We start from the raw sequence: 18,509 nt of genomic DNA, 5'->3' as shown, positions 1-18,509 counted from the left end.
TTCATTATATCTTTATGACTTTGTCCTCCAACTATTTTAATGCATCAGAATCGTTAAGTGGTTATGATTATAGGTATGATTCATTTATTATATCTCAATGGACCTGCCACTGTAAAGTAGCAATAGTGTGAGTGACAGACATCATCCACAGCTTCTGGAATCTATTTTTATTTTCAAGTTCCTCTTACTTATTTTAACAATGGTTGTAAATGCCCAGCAAAATAAATTATCTCAGATGCATGTTTTAAGGCTCTTGATTTTTATTCCAAGGGCTGATAGACCCACCTTCTTCTCAAGGTGTCAAAACTATCATTGTAATCCAAGAGCTGTTAACTGACCACTCATGCTTCTATGTCAAAGAGCTTTTAACAGACATTTAATCTGCTTTGCTATTCATCAATGTCTGCAGTTGGAAGATTTATGTTTTATCTTGAATGTTAGCAAAATGTGCTGCATATGTTTTAAAAATATGTTTCTAACAATGTCACACACAACAAAATAAGTCCAACTTTCTGTTCTTAAATTTAGGTTAATGATATTTTTTCTCTTTCTACTGAGCCACAGATGTCTTTGTGCATGACATTTTCCCACCTCTTTTGTATTGGTAGCTATACCCTTAATTTGTTACACTATAGCATGACAAAATTTTATCCAAACCATAATCCTTAAGCACGACAAATGAGTGTTTTTTTCATGTTGTGAACATTGTCAGGACTGATAAGATTATGACATTAACCATTTTTTCATAGGGAAATAGTCTTTCATTTTTGACAGTGGATTGTGTATGAGTTGTTACCATGTATCATGTATTCTATACTTTATTGATGTGGTGTTTTTTCCCCCGCATGTCCTATGTGCCCCAACAGCTAGTCCCTGTGCCCCTGTGCTCCTGTTGTGCCCTAGGAAGAAAAGGAACATGGAGCTGCATCTGTCCTCAGGTAAAAGTATGTGTAGATGCTCTTCACTTAAAACAAAAATAGCTAGATGCTGTTTTTTTTTCCTGAAGTAAAAAGTGTTATGTACAAATTCTTCTTTTCTGAAGTAAAGTGTATGTAGATTTTTTTCCAAAGTATATTATTTATGTGTGTGTAGAGTTATGTATCTGTATATCTAGCTATGTAGATAGATAGATAAGTTATTGTGTAGTGTAATATTCCACCAAGATGTGCAGTAGGAAACACTGACCACATTACAGTTAAGTGCACCTACAAATGAATGACACACACAGTGCCTGTCCTGAACTGTTAATATGCTACAGTGTAACCATACCACTCAGCTGTCCAGAATTTTTACCTTCTATTTTATATCTAATAATAACAAACATTTGAGTCTCAATCTAATTATGCTTTAGAAAATGCATGTTAATGCAAAAATCATTACTCTAAACAACTTTTTGAGTATATATGAGCAGAGTTTAGAACTGACTCTGATTTTGGGTCTGGATTTCTTATGCTAAAAGGTTAAGCAGTATGACTGCAAACCATTATGATAAATGTATAATATAATTTATTACAAGTATGAACACATGGCATTCATTAACAGCCTGCTTGTCAATAATGGCACATCCTCATCACCAGTCAGCAGTAGAACACCCAAACCTGCGTGAACTTTGTTTGGGGGAATTACATTACACAATAAATTATTTATATATATATATATATATATATATATATATATATATATATATATATATATATATATATATACATACACAAACAACAGAGACCTCCAAGGCAGATACACACCCGACCACCACAACACTAATGACAAGACACATAACTCTGCTAAACAGTGGGCCACTCAACCAAAGTCCCTAAGGCAAAACAGCATGCCCAACACACTAGTCATAGGTGACTCAATAGTGAGGCACACTGACGTCCCACTCACGAGGTCGAATAAGGAGAAAGTAACAGTCAGCTGCCTATCAGGTGCTAAGATCCTCCACATAACGCACGCATTCAGGTCCCTCAACAACAGGTACAAATATGACTCTGTCATTGTACATGTGGGTGTGAATGACCTGAGAAGTACCTCCCTGGACTACATGAAAAGAGACATGGAGGAGCTCTTGGATTATGTAGCCCAAGCGGTTATGACCCTAGCCCTGAGCAGCATCCTACCATCACCCATAATGATACCACAGTACAAGCAGAAAATAACTGATTTCAACAATTGGCTAAGTTTCTGGTGTCATTCTAAAGGGATCCAGTATCTGTCTGCCTGGGATGACATGATTGACAGACCTCGATGCTTTGCCAGAGGTGGCCTGCATCTGTCACCCCTGGGCTTCCGGATACTGACCAAGGCTCTTGCTATCCCTATAGTGCCTTTTTTAGGCAGTGTTCCAAAGACCAAATTACCACAGTTAACAGCTACAAACAAATGCAATCTGAGAGTCATGCTGCTCAATGCTAGTAGTCTAAATCTCAAAATGCACTCACTCGAAGTACTCCTTGAAATGGAGAACATCGACATTTGTGCTGTAATAGAGACCTGGTTCAAGGCAGCAGAAAGCACCCCTGCACTACCAGGCTATAACTCATTCCACACCTTTCGGCCCCAGAACTTGGACCGAAGCTCCAAAGGTGCCTCCAGACTGGTAGCCCAACATAACGCATTTGAGATACTTCAGATGCAGCTAACACTGGGTAAGACAGCAATTCAGGTCATAGCCTGCTATAGGTCCACAACCATGTCCCAAGACACACATTCCACATTCCTAAGCACCTTGGAGAATATTAGGGTCCAACCTAACACTCTCATACTGGGCAACTTCAGCTACCCCTCCATTAACTGAGAAAATTAGTCATGTACCAATACACTTGCCCAATGCTTTCTGGAATTCATTAGTTACAATGCTCTGGACCAGCTCATTCTTAACCCCACTAGAGATAGCAACATCCTTGACCTGGTCATTACTAACATGGGCAACCATTGCTTTACATCAATAGTCAACTCCTCCCTGTTTAGATCCGACCACAAACTAATCACCTTGGAACTCCACATCCCCCCCCCCCCCACAAAGGTAACCACCATGAAAAACTTCTCCAAAGCTAACTTTGGACTCCTAAAAACAGAGTTGGCTAATTTCACAGCACCCATGCAAATGGAAATTAGTAGCATGACTGCCAAATCATACACCAATGCACTGTACGAACACATACACAAATGCATGGATCTCATCATACCCAGTAGAACTAAGATGCTCTCCTCAAAAAACAGGAAGCCAATCTAGTGGTCCCCTGCCATAAACAAACTTTACAACAGAAGGAGGAAACTGATGTGGAATAAGGTGAAGTCTCAAGGCTGAAAAACTCCCTTATCAGCCTCAACAAAAGGTTGAGATCCCTCATCAAATCCTCTAAAGCTAGCTATGATAACAGAATTACAGCAGATAGTAAAGACAACCACAAGGCCTTCTATAGTTATGTAAAAATCTCCATGGCAATACCCAGATTTGCTCTGAGCTACTGCACAATGGTACCTCCTATACTGAGCCAACAGATATTGCCCATATACTGGCCGACAGATTTAGTGCTAACTTTACCCCTCTCTCCCCCCAAAGGACCAATCACAATACCAGCAGATTGCCAGGCACCCAGTATTACTGCTGCACAGGTTAAAACAGCACTGTCCAAGGCCAAGAATACAGCTTCTATGGGACCTGACAATATCCCTGGCTGTGTTCTACATGAACTACAGAGTGAACTGGCACCTCACCTGTGTGTCCTGTTCAATCACAGCCTCACCTCAGGCGTTGTTCCTACTGAATGGCGCAATGCTACAGTCATCCCTCTCCACAAATGAGGAGCAACTACACACCCTGGGAATTATCGCCCAATTAGCCTGACAAGTCTGATATGCAAAGCTATGGAATGCATCATCATGGACCTAATAAACAAGGATATAGGGAATCTCCAAACTCTGGATCCTACACAGTTTGGTTTTGCAAAGGGTAGATCATGCCTGCTCAACTTGGTCGACTTTTTTGAGTCAGTCACTAGAGCTGTGAATGAAGGCAAGGTGGTTCATACAGCCTACCTTAATCTGGCCAAGCCATTTGATACCATTCCCCACTCAAGAATCATAGAAAAACTCACTAAGCTAGGCATCAACCCCTATATCACTAGGTGGTTTGCAAACTGGCTCACAGATAGAACCCACAGTGTGAAAGTAGCTGACTCCAAGTCAGACTGCTGACCAGTCACAAGTGGAGTCCCACGGGGTTCAGTCCTGGGTTCTCTCCTGTTTGGTATCTACTTCTCTGAAGTCCAGGCCAACATGAAGGGACTCTGGCTGACAAAGTTCGCAGACGATTGCAAGTTGGGAGCTATTATTAACAAGTGATGTTGACATCCTAGAGAACGGCCTCAATGACAATGACTGGTGTCAGAACCATGACCTTAAGCTCAATGCCAAAAAAATGTGTCATCATCCCCTTGGGAAAAAACCCGGTTCCCTTAAATTACCACATTGATGATAGTCCACTGAACACAGAAGGCATTATAAGAGATCTGGGAACACAGGCTGATAGCAACCTCTCTTTTGACCACCATGTTGCCACTGTGGTCAGAAAGTCCTTCTATTTGTCACATCACATTACTAAGGGTTTTGCATCCAGGAAGAAAGAGGTCATTGTCTCCCTCTACCCTTCCCTTATTAGGCCAGTCATCGAGTACAATGCCCCATTTGGCATGTTCCTCACTAGACACCTGCAACAACTGGAGAGGCCACACAAGTACCTCACAAAGAGGATCCTAGGCCTTGAACACTTGTCCTATATGGACAGACTCAAAAAAACTCCAACTATTCTCTGTCTCATATCGCCTACATAGAGGCAATCTCTGCTTGACTTATAAAGCCATGTCTGACCCAGCTCTGTTAGAAATGCTACAGCTAAAGAAATCCCAGTCCCTCCGCACCACATGCTCCAAAGACCATTACCACAATCAACAGAACATGCTGGAGGGACAGATTCATAACCCAGAGACTGCCCATGCTATGGAATAGACTTCCCATACATGTCAAGCAGAGCACCTCACTGGGCCTCTTCAAGAGAAATCTTGATGAGTGGATGGGAAATAGAAAATTCACCCCAGGATCACTCCAGTGGCTCTATTCGACAGAGGCACTAGGAACTAAGGTCGGGTGGCACGATGCCAGGGTAGTCCTATGGGCTAGGCTTGTAAAGGCTCCAGGAGCCATTAGATTAGTACACACCTATGAACCTATATATATATATATATATATATATATATATAGATATATATAAAATATGTAAGTGAGCTCACACTCATGTAGCTCCATTTTATGAGCCTTGAGTCCTGGTTCAGTTCTTAATAGACTCCAAGAGCTAAACTGGCCCTAGATCCTGTCTCAGCCCTGGATTTCTCTTTTTCAAAAATCCCTGGATTGCCCTGTTGTTGAAACAAAAACATTATTGCTAGCAAAGCTTCAGTGTTCCATGGAAAGCATTTACTATAATCTGCTTTCAGTGTTGGGCAAACAGATAAACAAAGATGAATGAACTAAAGCATTTTTCAATAATCTTTTACTATAAACCTAAATACAAAGTGCAGAAAAGTACTTGGATGCAAAGTGCAGAAATACAATAATTAGAGTAAACAAACCAAGTATTCTTTAGATACAGTTCAGGTTTATCTATCTATTTATTTACTGACATTTGATTACTGAGGAAGTCCTACTTGTTAGGTGCCTATTTTCAGCAGAATACATGTAGAAAAAGCTCCAAAGTATTACAAAGGCATTTTAAGAACAATAATTTTACAATCTTAAAAATAACACAAAACATCTACAGTTTAAATAACTCTACCAAATTAGACATTATAAGAGAATATTTTTTTTAAGAATAGATACATTTTATATGACAATGATTTAATATTTGGAGAAATTTTAGCCAGTTTATAGAGAAACTAAAGGTAAGCAGTGGCAGATTTAGGCCTTGGTGCAGGGGTGTGAGCCCTCCCTTTTTAAACTACAATAAAAACTTGATCAAAAAAAGAAAGAAAAAGCGTTCTAAAAATGCTTTAGTTAAAATCAGAAAATGTACTGCCAAAAAAGGTACGCTGTTCAGTGTTCCTCATTTAGCAGTACATTATTTATTTATTTATTTATTTTTCAACCTACACTTTTCTTTTTTTTTTTTTTTCATTCTAAAATCTTGAATGGCTCCTCAACTGCATCATGTTCCAAAAGGCTGTTAATGAGAAGACTGACAGGGAAGTGTCATTAGTCTCTTTGAATAATATGGGAGGGGGGTATAGAAAAAGGAGAAAAAGCTTAAACTGTTAAGGATTTTGTACTGCTGTACAAGCACTACTTCTCCAGCTTAGTAGTCCTGCAAGCTGAAGTCTTTGACTGAATGGCGATGTTGTACAGACCAGTTCTATGAACTGATCAATAAGATAATCACCACCAAAACTGGCAGGTTTGTGAATCATACCTCTCAAATGTACTTCTTCATAGTTGCTCACTCTCACTCTTAAAAGTTCTATTTTTTCATGCTGTGGTTTGTCACACAATAGTTTTGATTTAACAAATGTTCACTGTAAATAATACTTCATATCAATTAATCAAAATAGGTTTTTATTTGCAGCTTAACTTGTTAACTAAAGGAAGAAACTCAGTTGGTCCTAACTTTTATACATCAAAATTAGGGTTAAAGAAAATCATTCACCCAAGGTGATAGTATACCCCAACTTGTTACGTGAAATCTTAACACAATTTTCTTTTCACTGCTTACCAGTATCCTAATGCCACTGTGCCTTCCCTTCCAATAACAGAGAATTCTCATTGTAAGGGTATGGCATACAGTGACACCAGCCAATTGGCTTTGGCTTAACTATGATTCAGCCCATCATGATTTGCCTTAGGCAGCTGCTGAGAGGGACTTTGAAGGCAAGCAGTGTGAGGACTATTTTAGCTGTGCCAATATTGACTAAGCCGATTAGGCAGTGTCCAAGATGAGTTCATTCATCTCCAGCGATTGACTTGACCACCTTTTTAGCATAGTTGAGAACAGATTTCAGATAGGTAGTGAAAAAGGCCACCCCTCCGAGAGTGATGTGAAAATCAGCCTCAATGATGATGATTTAAGGACCAGTTCCTGTTAGTTAGAGTTGTGTGACTGTGAAATTAGCATATTTAAGTAATAGGCTCCTTGGGGCAAAGTCCTTGCAAAGCATGGTTTGTGTGTATGTTTGTTTTTGTATATTATATAATTGGATGTTGCTTTTCTATGTGAATAGTAGTGTTTCATTAGTGAGTGTATGAAATGTTACTCATTTTTTGCGAATGGTGACTGGATCTTTTTGTTTTTTGCTGCCTGTAGAGTGTGCTGTTTGATGAGAAAGAGAGAGAGAGAGCGCGCGCGTGTATGTGTGTGTGTGTGTGTGTGCGTGTGCGTGTGCATGTGCGTGTGTGTGTGTGTGTGTGTGTGTTCGCACGCGCGCGCACACACATCTACACTGTGTTGTGCAATATATGTGACTGGGATGCTTCACTTTTGTAGCTGGTTAAAACTGAACTTGACAATGTCAAATCAAAGTTAAATACTTGTTTTATACATTTCTGATTTCTCATGCAATCCCGTATTTCTCTAGTCTTTTAGTTTCATAGTTTCATAGTTTAGTACTAGGCTATCTGCCCTGTGGCATTTGTAAGCCTAGCCATAGTGATGTGGCTTTTGCCACCCCATGAAATAGTACAAAAATGCACAGAATAAATTTAGAATACTGTGCCTCTGTCTAGTAATGACACAATGAAGGTCCCCTTATATAACAGAATTAGTTTACTGTGCCCCTGTCTAGCAGTGACACAGATGTGACCCCTGGGGTAAACTTACGATCTCCCATCCACTCATCAAGATTTCTCTTGAAGAGAGTCAGTGAGGGGCTCTGCCTAACATGAACTGGGATCTTGTTCCAAAGCATGGGAAGCCTCTGGGTTATGAATCTATCCCTCCAGCATGTCCTATTCATACTTGTGCCGAGGTTTAAGTCTTTAGCTCTCGTGGTCCTGATGGATTTGGATTTTTGAGGTGGAGCATGTCCATCAGATCCTGATTGGACATGGCCTTGTACGTCAGGCAGAGATCACCTCTGAGCAGGCGGTATGCTACTGAATAGAGCTGAAGTTTCTTTAGTCTGGCAGAATAAGACATATGTTGGAGACCCTTGATCCTCTTGGTGAGGTACTTTTGTGGTCTCTCCAGCTGTTGCAAATGCCGGGTGAGGTACATACCAAATGGGGCATTGTACTCAATCATGGGTCTGATGAGGGAGGAGTATAGGGATACAATGACATCCTTGGATCTGGATGTGAATCCCTTCATGATGAGGTGTGCAAGGTAGAATGTTTTTTTAACCACTTTGGCAACGTGGGTGTCAAATGAGAGGTCGCTGTCGACTTGGGTCCCTAGGTCTCTGATTACTTTTTCTGTACTCAGTGGGTTGCTGTCTATGTGATAATTTGTGGGTACTTTGTTTTTTCCAAAGGGGATGACTATACATTTTTTGGCATTTAGTTTAAGGCCGTGACTCTGGCACCAGTTGTCCGTTTCTGTGTGGCCGTTTTGTAGGATGTATGTGTCCGCTGGTGTATCGACTATGGCGCCTAGTTTGCAGTCATCTGTGAACTTTGTCAGCCACAACCCTCCCATGTTTGCTTTAACATCTGAGAAATAAATGCCGAACAAGAGGGGTCCCAGGACAGATCCCTGTGGGACACCACTTGTGACTGGCTTTGAGTCTGACATTGCTCCAGCGATTTTAACTTCATGGGTTCTGTCCTTTAGCCAGTTTGCAACCCATCTAGTGACATAAGGGTTTACGTTTAAGCTGTTGAGCTTATATATGATGCCTGAGTGGGGTATTGTGTCGAAGGCCTTAGCCAAGTCCAGGTAGGCTGTATGGACTGCTTTGCCCTCATCAATGGCTCTAGTGACTGTTTCGAAAAAGTCAACCAGGTTCAAAAGGCAGGATCTGCCCTTTACAAAGCCAGACTGGGTGGGGTCAAGTGTCTGTAGGTCCCCCATGTCTCTGTTTATGAGTTCCATAATGATTCTTTCCATAGCTTTGCAGACCAGGCTGGTTAAGCTTATGGGGCGGTAGTTCCCAGGGTCTGTAGAGGTACCCCCTTTGTGGAGTGGGACCACTGTTGCTGTACGCCAGTGTTCAGGTACATATCCTGTAGTAAGGCTAAGGTTAAATAGCATTTTTATGTGCGGGTTTAGCTCCTCTTGGAGTTCACGTAGCACGCAACCCGGGATACCGTCAGGTCCCATTGATGCTATGTTTTTAGCTTTGTTGAGGACGGTTCTCACTTGGACATCTGAGATGACAGGGAGATTACATTCAGCTGGGATAAGTATTTCTTCTTTTGGGGGTGAGGGAGGGGAGAAATTTGCACTGAACCTGTCAGCCAGAATGTTGGCAATATCTGTGGGTTCAGTGTATTTTTTGTTGTTGTGAACTAACTCTGAGCATATCTGAGGGTTTCCGTCCAGGTTTCTAACATAGCTGAAGAAGGCTTTGTGGTTATCTTTAGTGTCCTTAGCGATTTTTCTCTCAAAGTTGGCCTTGGATGTTTTATGAGAGAACGTAGTTTTCTGCTAATGTTGATCAGAGATGTCTTCCCTTTATGGGATTTTGCTCTGTCGTGCAGTAGCTTCCTTCTTTTGTTATACAATTTGTTAATGGCTGAGGTCCACCAGACAGGACGCTTGCCTTTGGTGGAGAGGGACTTGGATTTATTTGGGATTGCATGATCCATGCATTCTTGGAGATGTCCATAGAAAGCATTTGTGAAGGATTCAGCATTGTGGGATGTGGTATCCACTGGCCCAGTGGGCTTAAAGGATACCATATCAGTCTTAAGAAGAGTGAAGTCTGCTTTTGAGAAGTTTTTCACTGTGGTCTTTTGTGCTGGGGGTGGAGGTGGGATATGTATATCCAGGGTGATTAGTTTGTGGTCAGATCTCACTAGTGAGGGGTATACCCCTGGTGTGGAGCATTTTGTCCCCATGTTTGTGATGATCAGGTCTAGTATATTATCTCCCCTAGTGGAAGAGGTGACTAGTTGTTCCAGTGCATTTGAATTTATGAATTCCAGGAACCTTTGGGCTAGGGAGTTAGGGCTAGAATAATGTACCCAATCTATGTTTGGGTAGTTGAAGTCTCCCAGTATGATGGCATTTTGTGATACATTCATATCCTCCAATGTCTTCAGGAAGGCTGAGTGGGTTTCCTGAGACTGGGAGGGTGGTCTTTAACATGCTACCAGTTGTATAGCAGTTTTGCCTATGGTTAGTTGCACCTGTATGGTCTGTGATGCTTCATGTGTTGTTACTAACCTGGAGGTGTGGGTGTCCTTGATGAATATGGACACTCCCCCTCCCTTTGTGGTTCGGCCCGGGTTTTGGGGCCAAAAAGCATGATACGAGGTATAGCCTGGTAGTGCTGGGGTGCTCTCAGGAGCCTTGAACCAGGTTTCAGTTACTGCACAGATGTCGATGTTCTCCATACTGAGGAGTGCATCTTGAGATTTAGATTTCTGGTGTTGAGCAGCATTACCGTTAGTTTTTTCCATTTTTGTTTTCTAAGGAGGTGGATTTGTCTTTTGAGCCTTGCCTAAAAAAGGCACTATGGGGGTGGCAAGAGCCTTAGCCAATATCTGGAAGCCCAGTGGTGACAGGTGTAAGCCGTCACCTTACACCTGTCCTTTTACTTTTGACCAAGTACTACTCTTATTCCCTTGCTTGTCCCTGTAGTTTTCTATTCCTGGGCAAGGTCAATGAGTACTAGTAATGCCTTGTTTTTTGTTGCATAAACTGGTATAAATTTACAATACAGTGTACAGTATGGACAGTTTGAAACAGCTTAGAGTACTGCAGTGCCATACAGGAGTAGTAAAAGTAACCACCCCAGAGACAGAAAACGTAAAGCACCTTATACAAAATGTAGTACCCAATGGTGGAATGGGGCATAATAATACATCCTCCCAGGGGCAGTTAAAGTAAAGATAGAATTACACATTGCACCACACATTGCTAGTCTTTACTTTAAGATGATAATAGTGCTTTAGTTTGTTTAATCTTTTTGTTTAATATTTTTCATCTGTACAATTCAGAGAAGGGAGACAGGCACAGCACTGTAACAAATCTATTCACCTTGCAAAAAAAAAAAAAACAGAGTTATGGATCATAGCATCCCCACTGAAATGTTAACCTTGCAAAATTATTTCTGCATTTGTTGTACATTTATTTCTACATTGAAAGGGTTTGTGTGCAGTTACTGTGTTCTTTGGTCCTATTAGTATACTCTACCCCATTTAGAGAGGGACATTTTGATGCAAAGGCAGGCAAGCAGTGTGACAGAACAGGAATGTATAGCTGTTGTGCCCCTTCCTCTGATCATAATATTTTATAGTATGATTGCCAAGAGATAATTAGAATGCTTTAATGATTATATTCATCACTGTGCTGATGCAGGTACCATGTATGTGCTCATTATGAGCATGCATACATGTACATTACACAAGTCACTGTTCTTGTGTGATTGTGAGGTTTTCAAGTGTATAGAGCAGCAATACATATTACAACTCTGCTATAGCAAAGGTGCCACTGTGCATAATGCCATGTACAATGTCACCCAGTCCTGTACTGTAATTTCTTCATTGTTTATGCAAATTGCAACTACTATATGTTAAACTTAGCTCTGTAAATGATTTGGAAAGAAAAGAAAGACAAAACTACAACAATTCCAGGCTAACTATTGTCATTTCTGTTGCTTTGTTTTCCCAGTAACAGCACTGCACTTAGTTGTTCTAAAGTGAAGCTTCATGTACTTGTCAGTTCTCTCACTGGGCATTCAGAGCTAATTTTGATAGTGTGCATTTTAAGTGGCATGAACTTCTACTATTAAAGTCTGAGTTTGTGGAATCACTCTCTGTGAAAATTATCTTGTCTGGGATAGAAGGTTTCTTTATAATAGATAAGGTTAAGGGCCTGATCTGAAAGCATTCTGACATAGGGTAGCATGCTATTGCAAGCATTTATACATCATCTGATTCCAAAAATAGAGCTGTGGCAGTCCTCAAGCTTTTTAGGCTGATTAGGACTGGAAAACATCTATGCCCTGTTCCAAAGTGTTAATCAGTTTGCTATGCCACAACACTTAAGATTTTTTTTATACTGGCACTAAATGCCATTGTGAAAACTCTAAGCAGTGGAGTAGCACACTGAAGTCGGTCAGCCATTGTGAAGTAGTGACTACTTGATCTACGGTGGGAATTGGTCACACAGGCAGTGTATGGTGGAAATGCTAACTGCCCACAGTGCCAGCTTTAAGGACTTTTCAGTCCCATCTGTAAATAAGCATTGGTACTGCACACAGTCTAAATGCCATGCAGGTACATATGTGAATTCTGGAGTGGGGACCATGCCAGGTAAAGGGATTTAGTCATAGTTACTGTTTCTAAACTCCATTATTTAAGTATTCATTAGTGTTTTTTTCCTAATATAGAGAATTCTTTGTAGCATCTAGAGTCTTCTATACAAATTTCCTCTCCATTGCCAGTATGATGGCAGACCAGGGAGCTCGGACCTGAAAACAGTGTTCAGATTAGTGGAAACTCTTCACAACACTGCCCTGCTTCTTTTTGAATCCTTAGGTAAGACTGTCATTTTATTTTTTTTTTATTTTCCTTTGGGTTAGTTCCACTAGGCTAGTGACCTCTTTTTGAGGGTGTTTATACTAGTAGAGAAAAATTGGGCAGTGCATCAGAGAACTTTCGCTACGTGCTTCGATAGGTGTTGTGGGATTTTTCACATCTACCTGAGCTTCCACCAACTCAAGCAGAAGGGACCTTGGTTTAACACATCTAAAGGACAACACACTTAGGAGTGTAGCTCCCTCATATCAGCAATCCAGTCAGCTTGTGTGGGAGTAGAATCCACAGCCCTCATGTCTTCCAGCACCAAAGGCAAGTGTGCTTCCTGCTATGCCACTAACAGTGTTATTAAAAAGCTTTATCCTGTTGTACTTTGTTTGACTCATTCAGTCTCCACTTGCGTACAGTGTGGCAATGAGACAACATCACTTAACTGGACAATGTTTTTAGATTGATCTTTCCTTTCTGTTTCCCACTTCTTCCTGCGGGAAGAAATCAGAGATACAAAAGATGGATTAACCTAAGAAAAAGTACCGTCTTGCTAACAAAGATTTTAAGAGAACATACTTCTTAACTGTCTAGATTTTTGCCTCATATTTTTGGCCTGTTCCTCACAACATTTATGGTGGTCTGACAACTTGCTGAGGGTTGAAGTCACTAAATAATTCCTGATATTTGCATGCTGAATCTTCCTTACCAAGTGGTACTAAGATTTTGAAATTAACACTGGTTTATTATATTGCATCAATGTTTAAGTACTTGTTAATTCTTAACTGATCGTTTCTATATGAATAATTTTCAGCCACATTTCATTTGTTCTAGTATACTTTTTATGCTTTATTCCTGGTTTTTGAGATGAGCAGTTGATAGTAATCATAAGGGCCTGAAGCATGAATCACACTGCCCCCATCATGTAACATAGTATGAAAAGATGTACCATGCTAGTACTGCATTACTGCAGTATCTGTAGCGTATGTGCTTCCACAGTATCAGCAAATGCATGCACATTTTTCCTGTCTGTAAGTGCCACTGCATTCCTGCAGCAGTAAGTAAACAATTCTTGCACAGCAGGTTTGGCTATGTTTATTTATTAACAGTATAATGATTTTTTTGTGTAAACATACAACACCTTGATAATGAAGCAGGCTCATATGTGCAGGGGCATATCAAATCATAAAGCAGAAAAATTCAGCTGAAACAGATGAAAAAATGCTTCCAAGCTTGATGCCAAGACAGTAGGATACCTTATGCTTACAAAGACAGTGGCTAGAAGGTTGCATGAGTAAGATTTCTTGAAAGTAAAGGCTAAATGTAACTGGACATAAAAAATGCTTCCAAAAATAGAGCCATTCCTATTTTTGAACACAAGTCCGTAAGTTAAACTATCAGACAAATCATAAGACAGGTATTTGATAATGCTACTTTTCCATTTCAGAGTCAGTGCGGAAAGGAGAAAAGTGAATGATGTATTTTTGTTAAAAAAAAAAGAAATGAAAAACATGTTTAACTTTTCTCAAAGTAATGGAAACCTCAGAGGTGGTTATGGGGAAGTTTTGCCCAAACATAATGTTTGCATGTTTATTCGTATTGTTGTGATTGGTCTTTTGTGGTTCTCAGGCTATCTTTCAGAAGTAATTACATTACAGAATGATTTGCACACTGTGACTGTTGGCTGCAGACACTTAATGCTAAAGATCATTTAGTGTACTGTTCATATGGCGGTATATTGAAACCTTTCCTAGGATGTAATTATGAAATCTACTTATCAGAGACAGATGATGACATATTACAATAGTTATCACAGAATGAGCTTTATATACAAATACTGTTTGTTTATTTAATTTATTTATTTATATTTGTTTTCCTGGGGTAGTGCACTGATCAATATTGAACAGTTTCAGGCTCAGTCCTGTTAAAAAGAGACAGTATTAAGCTGTTTCATGGAACTGTATAGATTATCAAAGTTGTGGTAAAGTACAGTAACTCTTGCATTTAAAAGGTGCTGAACTATGGTTGACCTGCTAAAATATATAGAGTGACTTTTTGTGGACCAATGCAAATAGATTGGCATATAATTCTTTGGCTTATTGAATTGATGACATTCCCTTGTAAAGGTTCCTGTATAACAAATAAACCCAGTGCATCTACTACATAGTCAGTGACAACAGCTAACTTACATTATACCCACATTGACAGTGAAGCCCTAAGCATGATATGAAAATAGACTGACAGTGGTAACAGATCATCAGTCTTCAGTGTCCATATTAATTCAAGCAAGGAGTAGCAAGAAAGTTCCATTTTGTACTCACATGTTCTTAGTGCTGCCCCTTGGACACCTATCAATTAAAAATGGATGCATGTCTCAAAATGCTGCCTCCCAAAGCACTTAATAAGTGTAAGGGTACTTTTCCGCTATTGGGGCAACACTTATAATGAGCGCTTGGAATTTTAGCATATGCTCGCAATGATCTTACATGTGCTGCTGAAATTAGGTTTACTACATTTAATTATCCACATCGAAGCTGGGAGCATTTTCGTGTTTTCCTTTCAAGTAAGAAACAAAGGAAAACATGTCAAGTAACTGAAGTCACCCAAAATATGAAGAGCAGTCCTCTAGCGTCCTTCTTTTAGTTAGCATCCACTTAGTTACTGACAGAGGGCAGCACAGGAGAGGGAATCAGCTGTGGCACCTTTCAAATTCTGTGCAGGTAAAGCCGGGAACTTTTTATTTCCATAATTAAGACATAAGTGAGAAATTACTTTTCCTAAAGGTAAGCAAGTTCCTAGTGGGTGGTCAACAGGCATAAACAGTGGTAAAGGTAATCCACGGAGACAACACTGTACCCTGGAGCATAGGTGCTGATCCAAACAGCAGCACATGAGCACAAAATAATACTTTATATGTTTCACTAGGACTGTAGGCCTGTACTGCACTGGAAGTGGATGATGGCTTGTTAATGGTTAAAATGTTCCCCAAAGCCCATACATGTTGTCATACAGTTTGGATTAATAAAAATTAGCAGCTCCATGTTCTACACAGCCTTCAAAAAAAATCATTACTGTCTCTGCACTTGACTTGTATATCTATATGAAGTTGTCAATAAAAGCCGAGCCTGGTGAAGCTAAGCTATGTATCTGCGCATGAAGGGTTTACTTACACTTCATACTGGATGAAACCAATCGATTTAGGCAGAAACATGTGAAAGTCTTGGGCCTTCAACACCAAAACAAACTAACCTCTGAAAACAGCTGCTGTAAAAAAAAGTCACATCTGAAGTTGTAAATCTTTATTCATACTTTACAGATAGGACCTCGGTTCCATCCTCGGAACCGAAATGGCCATTTTCCAGCTCGTGCAAGCCAAAAACTCTCAGCTAAGAACCTACCCACAATACTCCCTCTCCTAGATACTCCAGATCTCGTTTGCCTTGTTCCTGGTCAGACGTGTTTAGCCATCTCTCTCAAGCTAAGTAGTAATTTATTGTTTTTATGACCGTTTTTCTTCTGAATTTCAAAAACATCAGTCAACTTAGTCTTTTTTCACTGTCGCCTATAACCTAGGCCTGTTTCTTACCCTTTTTTTTTTTTGGTAATTTAAAATTTTACCTTTTTTTGACTGTCCCTCTCCCCTGTATTTGACAGGTTTCTTTTACTGGTGGTATTCCTAAAAAAAAATTTCTATAGGATAGTATTGTTCCTTTACCATGTCAGACAAAGTTAAATTGGGTTTTAAACAGTGTGACAAGTGTGGGCGTAAGATGCCTAACTCAGATACACATGCCTGTTGTGTCTACTGTTTGGGCATGGATCATTTGAAAGCTGATTGTGACATTTGTACTGTTTTTTTCTAATTGGACACTAGCAGAATGTAAGAATAAACTTATTTTAAAAGGCAAGCCACGGTGGTGCAGCAGTAGCATTGTCGCCTTACAGCAAGAGGTTCTCCCATTCAATTCTTGGCTGGAGCGCCTTCTGTGTGGAGTCTGCATGTCCTCCCCATGGTCGAGTGGCATTCAAAAGACGTGTGAATGGGTGTGCCTTCATTGATGGTTGGGCATCAGGCTGGCACCTTGGCACCATAAAAATTGACTGCAAATCATTAGCGGACCAGAGTTCCGCTGTGGCGACCCCTAATCGGGAAAAGCCGAAAGAAAAACAACAACTTAAGATACCTTTCTCGGAGGCTCTATCTGGGTCGGAGGTCTCACCCCCTCCTAAGACCAAAATATATATGGAAAAATGGAGTCACTCAGTCCCTGCATTTCCATCAGTTAGGGAACCGAGTCCATTCCATGCTTCACCGGCGTGCTCGGCACAGACCTCTTTGGCACCAGAATCTGTGTCCTCTCCCTCGGTGCCGACCATGGTATTCACTCCTGTCTTGGTTCCAAACACAGCACTACTTCAGTGCCATCTTTGACTCCTACATCGGCTCTGATGACTGTTTATGCCTTGGCTCCATCCCAGTCCACGGTGCCGACAGCCTCCTCAGCTCCATCGGCTCCGATGACTGTACATACCTTAGCACCATCCCTATCTATGGTGCCGAAAGCTTCTTCGGCTCCATGGGCCTCAATGACTGCACATGTCTTGGCACCATCCCCAGCCATAGTGCCGACAGTTTCTTGGCTCCAGAACCCGATTTCATGCCAATGACTAGATATTCTCCTACTTACGATCCTTTCTTTGGGCAGGGTTTAGTCCCTTTCTAGAAAGACCTGATTCCCCTTCTGCAGCCTCTTTTAGATCCACTAGGAGTATTTCTGAACTAGACTTAGTGCGGGTTGTGGGCCAGCTTCTGGTAGCTAGGGGATTGCCCATTCCAGCTAGACCTCCTGTTCCCTCGACTCAGAATCTTCTATCTCATCTTCCCCTGCTTATCCCCCCCAGCTCCCGCTTTGGTACATACTGTCTCAGCTCCAACAGCAGTGCCTTCCCTGTCGGCCCCCATCACCCTTGCAGCATCGGCTACGATGGAGCCGATGCTTTTTCGGAGTGGTGCTTGGACTGTCTGTACCTTGGTACCTAATCCAGCACCTATTTTCTCGTTGGCACCGTCTATGTCCATGGTTCCGACAGTTCCCAGTTCTCTCGTCACCCATCAACTGGAATTAGTCTCGGGTGCTCCTTCTGCAAAGGTGATGGATAAGGCCCTTCACTCCAAAGGCTCACAACCAGACCCTAGGACACCAGTATCAGAACACCCTATGAAGACAACCCCTTCTCCCGAATCCTCTTCAGAAGATCCCACTGGAGAGCCACCCCAGAAGAAATGGTGCAAGAAGAAGCACCTTGACCCCCTGGAGGAATCTATCACAGAAGACACTGATTGTAATGAAGAGGAAGGGTCCCCTCATTCTCTCCTAGATTACGTTTCATTCGGAGACATTCTTGAAATCCTCAAACAGCGGGGGGAATGGAAGTCCTCTAACCCTTCTTCTGAGGAATCGGTGTTTCGGCAGGCCTTCCGTACCTGGCCATCTACTTCCTGGGTGACCCCACCAGCAAATGATCTAGTTAAACTAATTGTGCAGTGTGCCTGGAAGGCCCCGAACAATGTAGAACCTGTCTCCTGGAGGCCGGACAAATTTTTATCTACACCTGAAGACCAGCCCCACTGGTCCAAGCAGCTGGCAGTTGACTCTATGGTCGTGGCGGCGGCCACCAAGAGGGAATTTGCAGAAGATAGTTCCACTGTTCATCCTCCAAATAGGGAATCCTGGATCATGGACAGACAGGGGAAATGGACTTATGCTTCAGGGACCTTTGCCATTCAGTCATTGAATTATCTGGCGCACTTTACTCGCCTCCAAAGAGAC

The sequence above is a fragment of the Protopterus annectens genome, chromosome 16.part0 (genome assembly GCF_019279795.1).
Source record: "Protopterus annectens isolate FY-2018-M chromosome 16.part0, PAN1.0, whole genome shotgun sequence".
Lineage (NCBI taxonomy): Eukaryota > Metazoa > Chordata > Ceratodontiformes > Protopteridae > Protopterus > Protopterus annectens.
This window is presented reverse-complemented; position numbering follows the sequence as displayed.